Here is a 13762-nt window from a genome sequence, read left to right as displayed (position 1 = left end):
GATCGAGTCTTACAGAGATGTAAAGACACCAATCTTGTCTTGAATTGGGAGAAGTGCCACTTTATGGTTAATGAAGGCATCGTCTTAGGACATAAAATTTCTGTAAGAGGTATTGAAGTCGGTAAGGCTAAGGTTGATGCAATCGAGAAAATGCCATACCCCACAAATATCAAAGGTATAAGAAGTTTCTTTGGTCATGCTGGTTTCTATAGAAGGTTCATCAAAGACTTCTCTAAGATTTGTAGGCCTCTTACCTATCTCTTATAAAAGGATATTCCTTTTGTTTTTGACGATGATTGTGAGGAAGCATTCGAAATACTTAAGAGGGCTTTGATAACTGCACCTATTGTTCAACCACCTAATTGGAACCTACCTTTTGAGATCATGTGTGATGCTAGCAATTATGATGTTGGTGCTGTTCTAGGGCAAAGAGTTGATAAGAAGTTGAATGTTATTCACTATGCTAGTAAAACTCTAGACAGTGCCCAGAGAAACTATGGTACTACGGAGAAGGAATTTTTAGCAGTCGTGTTTGCATGTGAAAAGTTCAGGTCTTACATAGTTGATTCCAAAGTCACTATTCACACTGATCATGCTGCTATTAAGTACCTCATGGAGAAGAAAGACGCTAAACCTAGACTTATCAGATGGGTTCTCTTGCTACAAGAATTTGATTTGCACGTTGTTGACAGGAAGGGTGCTGATAACCCAGTAGCAGATAACTTGTCTAGGTTGGAGAACGTTCTTGATGACCGACAACCTATTGATGATAGCTTTCCCGGTGAGCAATTGAATGTCATCAATGCTTCACATAGTGCACCGTGGTATGCTGATTATGCAAACTATATCGTTGCCAAATATATACCACCTAGTTTCACGTACCAGCAAAAGAAGAAATTCTTCTTTGACTTGAGACATTACTTTTGGGATGATCCTCACCTTTATAAGGAAGGAGTAGATGGTGTTATTAGACATTGTGTACTTGAACATGAACAGGGATAGATCCTACAGAAGTGTCACTCCGAGGCCTACGGAGGACACCACGCGGGAGATAGAACTGCACACAAGGTATTGCAATCAGGTTTCTATTGGCCCACTCTCTTCAAGGATGCCCGTAAGTTTGTCTTGTCTTGTGACGAATGTCAAAGAATAGGTAATATTAGCAAACGTCAGGAAATGCCTATGAACTATTCACTTGTCATTGAACCATTTGATGTTTGGGGCTTTGATTATATGGGACCTTTTCCAAAATCCAACGGGTATACTCATATCCTAGTTGCTGTTGATTACATCACTAAGTGGGTAGAAGCTATCCCCACTAGTAGTGCTGATCACAACACCTCTATCAGGATGCTGAAAGAAGTTATCTTCCCTAGATTTTGAGTCCCTAGATATCTAATGACCGACGGTGGTTCACACTTCATTCTTGGTGCTTTCTGTAAAACCCTTGCTAAATACGATGTCAACCACATAATTGCGTCTCCCTATCACCCTCAGTCCAGTGGTCAAGTAGAGCTAAGTAATAGAGAGATTAAACTGATTCTGCAAAAGACTGTCAACAGGTCTAGAAATATTTGGTCTAAGAAGCTCGATGATGCACTGTGGGCTTATAGAACTGCCTATAAGAATCCCATGGGCATGTCTCCGTACAAAATGGTGTGTGGTAAAGCATGTCATTTACCTCTTGAGCTAGAGCATAAAGCTTATTGGGCAATCAAAGAGCTCAACTTTGATTTCAAACTTGTCGGTGAGAAGAGGTTATTTGATATTAGCTCGCTTGATGAGTGGAGAACTCAGGCATATGAGAATGCCAAGATGTTCAAAGAGAAGGTTAAGAGGTGGCATGATAAGAGGATACAAAAGCGTGAGTTCAATGTAGGTGATTATGTCTTGCTATATAACTCTCGTTTAAGATTGTTTGCAGGCAAGCTTATCTCTAAATGGGAAGGTCCCTATGTTGTTGAGGAAGTATATCGTTCCGGTGCTATCAAGATCAACAACATGGAAGGTAATTGTCCGAGAGTGGTAAATGGGCAGAGAATCAAGCATTATATCTCAGGTACTCCCATAAATGTTGAAAGCAATATTATCAATACCATAACTCCGGAAGAATACCTAAGGGATATTTATTAGCCTGTTTCAGACTCCGAAAACGAAGAGGTATGTGATTCGGTAAGAAAACAGAGTCCAAAACTTTTCGAGTAGGAAATTTTCTGTTTTGGAATATTTGAAAAAAAAATACTAAAATTGGAAGTAGTCCGGAAAGTGCGCGAGGAGACGACAAGCCTGCACGGCGCGGGCCCACCCCCTGGCCTCGCCGTGAGGGCTTGTGGCCACCTCGTGCGCCTCCCGGACTCCGTTTTCGTGCGGGGTACTCCTTCTGGTGTGGAAAAAATCATTATATATACTCCCATTTGGTCTGACCCCTGCATCACGCAAATTTCCTCTGTTTTTCGTTTCGAGCCTGTTTTCTACCGCTGATCTAGGTCAAGATGTCTTCTCAGGATTCATAGGGGGAGAGCTATGTGGACTTTGATCCATATGGCTGGACCACTGATGAGGAAGAATACTATGATCCCAAGAGGAAGGAACAAACAAGTTCCGATGAAGAGGAGGCTCCTCTACCTCAACCTGGACACACGCATGTGGAGTTCAAGAAGTCGAGCCTCCCTGACTCAAGGAAGAAGCCTAGGGCTTTGTTTATCCCTTCTCGTTTCTTGCAGGAGAGTAAGCAGGAATTATGCAAAAGGGTGTTGAAGCTTGAAGAGGAAAGCGATGATCTGAGGGAGCAGGATTTTATGCTCAAGTGGAAATTAAACAAGCTCAAGACCTCTTCAACAACTCCTCCACCTTCACCACCAAAGGAAGACAACTGAGCATTGGTATGGGCAATCCCCTTGGCTTGTGACAAGCTTGGGGGAGTTGCCCCGGTATCGTATCACCATCACATCTTTTGCCTTGACCTTTGTTTTAGTTTTCCTTTTCAGTTTTTCTCTTTCTCTAGTAGATTAAAAGTCTTAGTGTTTTAGTCTTGAGTTTTGCTTTGTGTCACCCCCGATGTATTCGAGCTCATGAGCCATATAATAAAGAGTGTCTTAGTTGAAGGGCTTTGCCTCTTGCCATGATCAAAAGAGTGAGAATAGAACAAAAGCATGAAAGATCATGTAATGATCTTATGAGAAGTGATGGCTTCACATATAAAAAGAATGAGGATTGAAATTTGTTGAGAGTAGGCAAACGTATACCTTGGTCATTGTTGCGATTAATAGGAAGTGATAAAGAAGGAGAGGTTCACATATAAATATATCATCCCTAACACCATATATGATTGTAAACACTCACTAAACTATTGCATGCCTAGAAGTAGATGTTGGACAAGGAAGACAACATAATGAATTGTGTTTGCTTGGTTCCGAACAATACTATATGATTAGAGATCACTTAGCATGTGACAATTGCTTCCACCTCACATTAGCCAAACCTCCCGCACCAAGTAGAGATACTACTTGTGCATCCATAAACCATCAACCCAGTTTTGCCATGAGTGTCCACCATACCTACCTATGGATTGAATAAGATCCCTCAAGTAAGTTGTCATCGGTGCAAGCAATAAAAATTGCTCTCTAATATGTATGATCTATTAGTGTGTGGAAAATAAGCTTTATACGAACCTGTGATGAGGAAGACATAAAAACGACAGACTGCATAATAAAGTTCTTTATCACATGAGGCAATATAAAGTGACATTCCTCCGCACTAAGAGGACACGCATCCAAACCTCAAAAGCGCATGACAACCTCTGCTTCCCTCTGCGAAGGGCCTATCTTGTACCTTTACTTTTTGCCCTTGAAAGAGTCATGGTGATCTTCACCAATTCCTTATCTCGCCTTTATCTTGGCTAACGTCATATGCTTGGCAAAGATCTATATTCATATGTCAACTTGGAAGTAAGTATTCATGATTTATTATTGTTGACATTACCCTTGAGGTAAGAAGTTGGGAGGCAAAACTATAAGCCCCTATCTTTCTCTCTGCCAGCTAAAACTTTGATCTCATGAGTACCACGTGAGTTGTAGCAATTGTAGAGAACGAAAGAATGATTGAGTATGTGGATTTGCTTTACAAGCTCTTATTTGACTCTTTGTGATGTTGTGATAAATTGCAGTTGCTTCAATGACTAAAGGCTATCGGTTGTTACTTCTCAGTAAGGTTCTTGATCCATGCTTTACTTTGTGAAGGGATTATCACTTTAGCATGAGAGATTATATGTTAGTATTGCTGTTCTGATCATGATCATGATGCATGCATGTTCGTATCTTGTTTTGTCGACACCTTGCTCCCTAAACATGTGGACATATTTATTGAGCTAGGCTTTCGCTTGAGGACAAGCGAGGTCTAAGCTTGGGGGAGTTGATACATCCATTTTGCATCATGTTTTCATGTTGATATTTATCGCTTCTTGGGCTGTTATTTCATTTCATGGTACAATTCTTATGCCTTTTCTCTCTTGTTTTGCAAGGTTTACATGAAGAGGGAGAATGCCGACAACTGGAATTCTGGCCTGAAAGTGGAGCAAGTTTGAGATAACTATTCTGCGCAACTCCAAACGCCGTAAAAATCAACGAGGATTTTTTTTCCGTATTTATAAAAAATACTGGGCCGAAGAAGTGCCAGAGGGGCGCCACGGGGTGGCCATAAGCCTGCACGGCGCAGCCACCCCCCAGGTCGCGCCATGTGGGCTTGTGGGCACCCTGCTGGCGCACTTGCCCCCCTCTTTTGCTATATGAAGGGTTTCGTCCAGGAAAATAATCAAGGAGGAGATTTTTCGTGGTTTCGCCGCCGCCACGAGGCGGAACTTGAGAAGAACCAATCTAGAGCTCCGGCAGGACGATCCTCCCGGGGAAACTTCCCTCCCGGAGGGGGAAATCATCGCCATCGTCATCACCAACACTCCTCTCATCGGAGGGGACTCGTCACCATCAACATCTTCATCAGCACCATCTCATCTCCAAACCCTAGTTCATCTCTTGTAGCCAATCTCTGTCTCGCGACTCCGATTGGTACTTGTAAGGTTGCTAGTAGTGTTGATTACTCTTTGTAGTTGATGCTAGTTGGATTATTTGATGGAAGAGTTTATGTTCAAATCCTTGATGCTACTCATTACCTCTCTGGTCATGAATATGATTATGCTTTGTGAGTAGTTACTTTGGTTCCTGAGGACATGGGATAAGTCATGTTAATAGTAGTCATGTGAATTTGGTATTCGTTCGGTAATTTGATATGTTGTATGTTGTTTGTCCTCTAGTGGTGTTATGTGAACATTGACTACATAACACTTCACCATTATTTGGGCCTAGAGGAAGGCATTGGGAAGTCGTAAGTAGATGATGGGTTGCTAGAGTGACAGAAGCTTAAACCCTAGTTTATGCGTTGCTTCGTAAGGGGCTGATTTGGATCCACTAGTTTAATGCTATGGTTAGACTTTGTCTTAATTCTTCTTTCGTAGTTGCGGATGCTTGCGAGAGGGGTTAATCATAAGTGGTATGCTTGTCCAAGTAAGGGCAGTACCCAAGCGCCGGTCCACCCACATATCAAACAATCAAAGTAACGAACGCGAATCATTTGAACATGATGAAAACTAGCATGACAGAAATTCCCGTGTGTCCTCGGGAGCATTTTTCCTCCTATAAGACTTTGTCCAGGCTTGTCCTTTCTACAAAAGGGATTGGGCCACTTTGCTGCACCATTGCTACTTTTGTTACTTGTTGCTTGCTACGAATCATCTCACCACACAATCACTTGTTACCGACAATTTCAGTGCCTGCAAATTTTACCTTGCTGAAAACCACTTGTCAGATCCTTCTGCTCCTCGTTGGGTTCGACACTCTTACTTATTGAAAGGACTACGATTGATCCCCTATACTTGTGGGTCATAAGACCGCATCCTGGGCGTTACAGGTGCCCCTCTCCTTGGCACATGTGCCCCCATCCCAACAATTGCCGAGGCCTCCCGAAACTCCTTTCGGTATTTCGTCACTTCCTCGATGTGCCCCAGAACACTTCCGAACTCCGATGACCTTCATCCCATATATCAATCTTCACCCCAGAACATTCTAGAGTTTCTTGTCACGTCCTGGATCTCATCTGGGACTCCGAACAACATTTGTTCACCAACACAATGACTCAATTGTGCTTATATCGTCACCAAACCTTAGCTGTGTAGTCCCTACGGGTTCGAGAACTATGCAGACATGATCGAGACACTGTCCAGTCAATAACCAATAATGGGACCTGGATTCCCATATTGGTTCCTACACAATCTACAAAGATCTATATTGGTTGAACCTCGATGTCAAGGATTCAATCAAATCCTATATACAATTCCCTTTGTCCATCAATGTGTTACTTGCCCAAGATTCGATCGTCGGTAACTTCATACTTAGTTCAATCTCGTTACCAGCAGGTCTCTTTACTCGTTACGTAATACAATATCCCATGACTAACTCTTTAGTCACATTGCTTGCAAGATTGTTGTGATGCTGTATTACCGAGTGGGCCCTGAGATACCTCTCCGTCACACAGAGTGACAAATCCCAATCTTGATCCATGACAACTCAACATACACCCTCGGAGATACATTTAGAGCACCTTTATATTCACCCAATTACGTTGCGATGTTTGATACACACAAGGTACTCCTCTGGTGTCACTGAATTACATGATCTCAAGGTCAATGGAACAGTTACTAGACATGCAGAAAACAATAGCAATAAATTGTCAAGCACATGCTATGTTCATAGTTTGGGTCTTGTCCATCACATAATCCTCCTAATGATTTGATCCCATTATCAAATGACAACCCATGTCTATGGCCATGAAACCTTGACCTTATTTTCTCAATGAGCTAGTCCATTAGAGGCTCGCTAGGGACAGTGTGTTGTCTATGTACCCACACATGTATTTGAGTTTCCAATCAATACAATTCTAGCATGGATAATAAACGATTATCATAAACAAGGAAATATAATAATAACCATTTTATTATGGCCTCTAGGGCATATTTCCAACAATCTCCCACTTGCACTAGAGTCAATAATCTAGCTCACATCACTGTGTGATTTACATTGTAATGAATCTGACACCCATAGAGTTCTGGTGTTGATCATGCTTTGCCCGCGGAAGATGCTTAGTCAACGGGTCTGCAACATTCAGATCCGTGTGCACTTTGCAAATATTTATGTAATCGTCCTTGATGTAATCACACATGGAATTGAAGCGTCGCTTGATGTGTGGGGTCCTCTTGTGAAACCTTGGTTCCTTGGCTAGAGCAATGGCACCAGGGTTGTCACAAAACAGAGTCAGTGGATCGAGTGCACTGGGCACAACTCCAAGATCTGTCCTGAAATCCTTCATCCACACACCTTCTTTAGCCGCCTCCGAGGCAGCTATGTACTCCGCTTCTCATGTAGAATCAGCTACCACGCTTTGCTTGAAACTGCACCAGCTTACAGCTCCCCGTTGAGAATAAATATGTATCCGGTTTGAGACTTAGAGTCATTTGGATCGGTGTCAAAGCTTGCATCAATGTAACCCTTTACGCGAGCTCTTGATCATCTCCATACACGAGAAATATTTCCTTAGTCCTTTTTAGGTACTTCAGAATATGTTTGACCGTTGTCCAATGTTCCCTTCCTGGATCACTTTCAAACCTTCCCGCCATACTTATGGCAAGGCTGACATCAGGTCTTGTGCACAGCATTGCATACATGATAGTACCTATGGCTGAAGCATAGGGGACGACACTCATCTTTTCCCTATCTTATGTAGTCACTAGGCATTGAGTCTTACTCAACTTCACACCTTGCAATATAGGCAAGAACCCTTTCTTGGACTGATCCATTTTGAACTTCTTCAAAACTTTGTCAAGGTATGTGCTCTGTGAAAGTCCTATTGAGAGTCTTGATCTATCTCTATAGACCTTGATGCCTAATAAGAAAGCAACTTCTCCTAGGTCCTTCATTGAAAAACTATTATTAAAATATTCTTTTACACTCCCAAAAATTCTATATTGTTTTCAATCAGCAATATGTCATCCATATATAATATTAGAAACTTTATAGAGCTCCCACTCACTTTGTTGTAAATATAAGCTTCTCCATAAACTTGTATAAACCCAAACGCCTTGATCACCTCATTAAAGCGTTGATTCCAACTCTGAGATGCTTGCACCAACCCATAAATGGAGCGCTAGAGTTTGCACACCTTGTCGGCATTCTTTGGATCGACAAAACCTTCTGGTTGCATCATATATAACTTTTCCTTAAGGAAACCGTTAAGGAACGATATTTAGACATCCATCTGCCAAATTTCATAATAGAAAATGCAATTATTGCTAACATGATTATGAAAAACTTAAGCATCGCTACGGGTGAGAAAGTCTCATCGTAGTCAACTCCTTGAACTTTTGAAAAACCTTTTGCCACAAGTCGAGCTTTATAGACGGTGACATTACCGTCCGCGTCCGTCTTCTTCTTAAAGATCCATTTATTTTGAATGGCCTTTCGCCCTCCAGGTAATAGTTCCATAGTCCATACTTTGTTTTCATACATGGATCCTATCTCAGATTTCATGGCCTCTAACCATTTATTGGAATCTGGGCCCACCATCGCTTCTCCATAACTCGTAGGTTCATTGTTGTCCAACAACACGAATGTCCAGACAGGGTTATCATACCACTGAGGAGCACTTTGTGCCCTTGTCGACCTGCGAGGTTCGATAGCAACTTGATCTAAAGCTCCATGATCATCATCATTAGCTTCCTCTTCAATCTATGTAGGATCCACAGAAACATCTTTTTGTGTTGCGCTACTCTGTGGTTGAAGTAAAGGTTCAACAACCTCATCAAGTTCTATCTTCCTCCCACTCAATTCTTTCGAGAGAAACTCTTTCTCAAGAAATGTTTCCTTCTTAGCGACAAACACTTTTCCTTTGGATTTGAGATAGAAGGTGTACACAACTATCTCTTTTGGGTATCCTATGAAGACGTATTTCTCCGCTTTGGGTTCTGGCTTTTCTGGTTGAAGCTTTTTGACATAAGCATCGCATCCCCAAACTTTAAGAAATGACAACTTTGGTTTCTTGCCAAACCACAATTCATATGGCGTCATCTGAACGTATTTTGATGGTGCCCTATTTAAAGTGAATGCAGTTGTCTCTAACGCATAACCCCAAAATGATAACGACAAAACGGCAAGAGGCATCATAGAACGCACCATATCTAATAAGGTATGATTACTATGTTCGGACACACCATTACACTATGGTGTTCCAGGCGGTGTCAAGTGTGAAATAATTACACATTGTCTTAAGTGAGTGGCAAACTCATAACTCATATATTCTCCTCCTTGATCAGATCGTAGGAATTTATTTTTTTGTTACGATGATTCTCAACTTCACTCTAAAATTGCTTGAGCTTTTTGAATGTTTCAGACTTGTGTTTCATTAAGTAAATATATCCATATCTACTTAAGTCATAAGTGAAAGTGAGAAAAGAACGATATCCACCGCGCGCCTTAATGCTTATTGGACCGCACACATCAGTATGTATGATTTCCAACAAGTCACCTTCCCGCTCTGTTATTCTAGAAAACGGGGTCTTACTCATCTTGCCCATGAGGCATGGTTCACATGTGTCAAGTGATTCAAAATCAAGTGACTCCAAAAGTCCATCATCATGGAGCTTCTTCATGTGTTTTACACCAATATGACCTAAGAGGTAGTGCCATAAGAAAGTGGTAGTATCATTATTAACTTTACATCTTTTGGCATCAATGTTATGAACATGTGTTCTATCACTACCGAGATTCAATAAGAATAAACCCCTCACATTCGGTGCATGACCATAAAAGATATTACTCATATAAACAGAGAAACCATTGTTCTTTGATTTAAATGAGTAACCGTTGTGCAATAAACAAGATCCAGATATAATGTTCATGCTCAACACAGGAACTAAATAACAATTATTCAGGTTCATCACTAATCCCAATGGCAATTGAAGAGCGAGCATGCCGACAATGATCACATCAACCTTGGAACCATTTGCCACGCGCATCGTCACTTTGTCCTTTGCCAATCTCCGTCACTTTGTCCCCTTGCAATGAAAGCACCCAGTTTTTGGCTTGGCTCCATCCTTGGGTTTCTTCACGGGAGGGGCAACTCTTTGCCACTCTTCTTGGAGTTACCCTTCTTGCCCTTTCCATTTTTCTTGAAACTAGTGGTTTCACTGACCAGGAATACTTGATGTTCCTTCTGAATTTCCGACTCAACGACTTTCAGCATCGCAAACAGCTCGGTGACTGATTTGTTCATCCTTGCTTGTTATAGTTCAACACAAAGCCTTTGTAGCTAGGTGGCAGTGATTGGAGAACTCTGTCAGTGATTGCCTCTAGTGGGAGAACAATTCCCAACTCAGCCAAACGGATGGAATGCCCAGATATTTTGAGTATGTGCTCACTGACAGACCCGTTCTCCTCCATCTTGCAAGCATAGAACTTCTCAAAGGTCTCATACCTCTCGATCCGAGCATTCTTTTCAAAGATAAACTTCAACTCCTGGAACATCTCATATGTTCCATGACATTCAAAATGTCTTTGTAGTCCCGGTTCTAAGCCATACAAGATTGCACCCTGAACTATTGAGTAGTCATCAGAACGCGCCTGCGAGACGTTCATAACGTCTCTAGTCGCCGGGAAGATAGGTGCATCACCAAGCGGTGCATCAAGGACATAAGACTTTTGGGAAACTGTGAGGACAATCCTCAAATTTTAGGCCCAGTCTACAAAGTTACCCCCATCATCTTTCAACTTGGATTTCCCTAGGAACACATTAAAATTCACGGGTGCTACTGCGCGCCATTGATCTACAACATAAACTTGCAAATATTACTTAGATTATTGTTCAAGATAATGAGTTTATTTAATCATATTACTAAAAAAAATCCCACTCAAATTTACATCCCTCTAGTCATTAGAGTGATACATGATCCAAATCCACCAACCCAAGTCCAAACATCACGTGAGATGAGGTGGTTTCAATGGTGAACATCTTCATGTTGATCATATCCACTATTTGACTCATGTTCGACCTTTTGGTCTCTTGTGTTCCAAGGCCATGTCTTTACATGTTAGGCTCGTCAAGTTTAACCCGAGTGTTCTCCATGTGCAAAACTGTCTTGCACCCGTTGTATGTGAACGTAGAGTCTATCACATCCGATCATCACGTGGTGTCTCGAAATGATGAACTTTCGCAACGGTGCACACTCGGGGAGAACATAATTTTATCTTGAAATTTTGGGGAGGGATCACCTTATAATGCTACCATCGTCCTAAGAAAAACAAGGTGCATAAAAGGATTAACATAACATGCAAATCAGAAGTGACATGATATGGCCATGAACTTGTGCTTTTGATCTCCATCTCCAAAGCACCGACATGATCTCCATCGTTGCTACTTCTTGAGCTTGTGTTGGTTTTCCCTTGAAGAGGAAAGGGTGAAGCGAAGTAGATAAGTATTTCCCTCAGTTTGTTGAGAACCAAGGTATCAATCCGGTAGGAGGAACAAGCAAGGCCCCAATCATAGTAACTACACAAACAATCAAATGCTAAAAAGGGGTTGTCAATCCCTTCAGAGTTATTTGCAAGGATGAGATCTAATAGAGATAGATATAAAAGATTGCAGAAACAAAAGTAAATAAATTACAACAAGATATTTTTGGTACTTTTGGTTTATAGATCTGAAAGTATAATATGGAAAATAGACTCGGGGGCCATAGGTTTCACTAGAGGCTTCTCTCATAAAGGAAAATAGTACGGTGGGTGAACAAATTACTGTCAAGCAATTTATAGAAAAGCGAATAAATCCAAGGCAATAATTGTGCATATAGGCATCACGTTCGTGTCAAGTAGACCAAAATGATTCTGCATCTACTACAATTACTCCACACATCGACCGACTCCTGCCTGCATCTAGAGTATTAAGTTCATGGAGAACAGAGTAACACATTATGTAAGATGACATGATGTAGAGGGATAAACTCAAGCAATATGATGAAAACCCCATCTTTTTATCATCGATGGCAACAATACAATACATGCCTCGCTACCCCTACTATGTCACTGAGCGAGAACACCGCAAGATTGAACCCAAAACTAAGCACTTCTCCCATTGCAAGAATTACCAATCTAGTTGGCCAAACCAAACGATTAACTCAAAGAGACTTGCTAAGATATGTAATCATGCATATAAGAATTCAGAAGATACTCAACTAATATTCATAGATAATCTGAAAATAAACTCACAATTCATCAGATCTCGACAAACACACCGCAAAAGAGTATTACATCGGATAGATCTCCATGAAGATCATGAAGAACATGGTATTGCAGATCAAAGAGAGAGAAGAAGCCATCTAGCTACTAGCTATGGACCCATAGGTCTGTGGTGAACTACTCACGCATCATCATAGGGGCAATGGAGTTGATGTAGATGCCCTCCGTGTTCAATTCCCTCTCCAGAAGATTACCGGAAAGGCTCCCAGATTGGATCTCACGGGAACAGAGGCTCTCGATGGCGGAAAATAATTTTCATGGATCTTGTTTGTGATACATGAATGTTTGGGAATTTATAGGTCGAAGAATAGGGTTAGGAGACCTATAGGGGACCCACAAGCCAAGGGGCGCCCCCTAGGGTGCGCCTTGCAAGCTTGTGGCCTCCCAGCACGTGCCCTGCCCCCTACTCCAAGTCTTCTGGGTTTCTTCTGGTCCAAGAAAAATCATTCCGGAGATTTTATTCTGTTTGGACTACGTTTAATATTCCTTATCTCCAATACTCAAAAACATGGAAAAACAGAAACTGACACTAAGCTATAGATTAATAGGTTAGTCCCAAAATTATTATAAAACAACATATTAATGCATATAAAACATCTAAAACAGATAATATAATAACATGGAACAATCAGAAATTATAGATATGTTGGAGACGTATCAATCGTCACCGACACAACACCATGATCTCCATCATCGTGTTCCCATCAAGGTTGTTGCGCCAACCATGCTTCTACTACTATTGCTAATGTTTAGTGATAAAGTAAAGCATTACATAGCACTTAATGATTGACATGGAGATCATACAATAATTAAAGACGACCGTATGGCTCCTGCCAATTGCCGTAGCATTGACATGCAAGTAGATATTCACTATTACAACGTGATCATCTCATACGTCAAATATATATATATATATATATATATATATATATATATATATATATATATATATATATCATCATCTCTATGGCCATATCATATCACAACATACTCTGCAAAAACAATTTAGACGTCCTATAATTTGTTGTTGCATGTTTTACGTGGCTGCTATGGGTATCTAGCAAAAACGCTTCTTACCTACACGAAACCACAATGGTGATATGCAAGTTGCTATTTAACCATGTACAAGGGCCGCCTTTGTCGAATCCGATTCAACTAAGGTGGGAGAGACAGACACCCGCCAGCCATCTTATGCAAAAAAGTTACATGTCTGTCAATGGAACCGGTCTCTCATACGTGGACGAGTAAAGTTGGTACGAGCCACTTCATCCCACAATGCCGTTGAATCAAGAAAATACTAAGGAGGGAAGCAATCTGAATATCAATGCCTACAAACTCCTTTGTGTTCTACTCATGATGTCATCTACGCATAG

The sequence above is a fragment of the Hordeum vulgare genome, chromosome 2H (assembly GCF_904849725.1).
Source record: "Hordeum vulgare subsp. vulgare chromosome 2H, MorexV3_pseudomolecules_assembly, whole genome shotgun sequence".
In the NCBI taxonomy this organism is placed as follows: Eukaryota; Viridiplantae; Streptophyta; class Magnoliopsida; order Poales; family Poaceae; genus Hordeum; species Hordeum vulgare.
The sequence above is the reverse complement of the archived record's forward strand: the minus strand, read 5'-3'. Positions refer to the sequence as shown.